The sequence below is a fragment of the Elephantulus edwardii genome, unplaced genomic scaffold (genome assembly GCF_000299155.1).
Source record: "Elephantulus edwardii isolate Elephantulus edwardi_28Jun2011 unplaced genomic scaffold, EleEdw1.0 scaffold00086, whole genome shotgun sequence".
NCBI lineage: Eukaryota > Metazoa > Chordata > Mammalia > Macroscelidea > Macroscelididae > Elephantulus > Elephantulus edwardii.
Window position 1 is genome coordinate 13,834,272 of NW_006399836.1, and position 982 is coordinate 13,835,253.

A 982-nucleotide genomic window follows, 5' to 3' on the forward strand; every position below is an offset into this window, starting at 1 on the left:
TTTCTTTTGCGTTTGAAGGAGAGGAGCAAACGGGGGGGGGCAGGAAGAGGGGTGCAACAATGAATGAATGGAATTCCAAAATCTCTGTAGATGTTGAGTAATATAAAAAAGAAAAAATTTTTAAAACTCATCAAAAAATTTAAAAAAAATATAACTTAAGGTCATATATTGGTTCTTAAGGACTTGCTGTCATTTTCTTTAGCCTCAATTTGACTTGACCTTGTGTAATGATATAGCATATTTCATTTTGTCCCAGCTGTAAAAGCAAGTAAAAATTATGTGTTTGGTCACATACACAAATATGGATGCCATGTGTGTACTGTAAGATACATGTAATTAAATGCATATACATTTGTAGGTACATCTATGTTGTAGCTGTTATGTGCCATAGAATTGACTATGACTCATTGAAACCCTATGAATGATAGCTCTGAACCCTACCCTATTCTGAGTCAATCTCACTGTTTCTGACACATAGACCATCATTATCCCAATTACTGCGCCAGTTCATCTCATCCAGGTTCTTATTCTCCTGTGCTGACCCTCCATTCTTTCGAGCATGATATCTTTTTCCAGGCCCCTCCTGGCATAATGAGATGGAGTTCCAAAATCCTTGCCTCCAAGGAGCAAGTTGGTTTCACCCTCTCCAGAACAGATCTGTTTGTTCTCTTGGCAGTCCATGGTATATTCAATACTCTTCTCCAGTACCACAACTCAAAAGAATCAATTCTTATTTTGTCATTCTTAGTCATTGTCCAGGTTTCAGATACATATTAAATAATTCCAAGGACCATAGGTTGGATTAGGCAAACCTTAGTCTCTAGATTGATGTCATTGCTTTTTTCTTCTTTTTTAAAAAATGTGATTTTTAACAAATGTTTACAAAAAAGTCAGATTTTCATTTATTCATTGTTGCAAATTTTCTTCCCCACCTCCCTCAATTCACATTTTAAAGAAAATATTCATTCATTGTTGCATAATT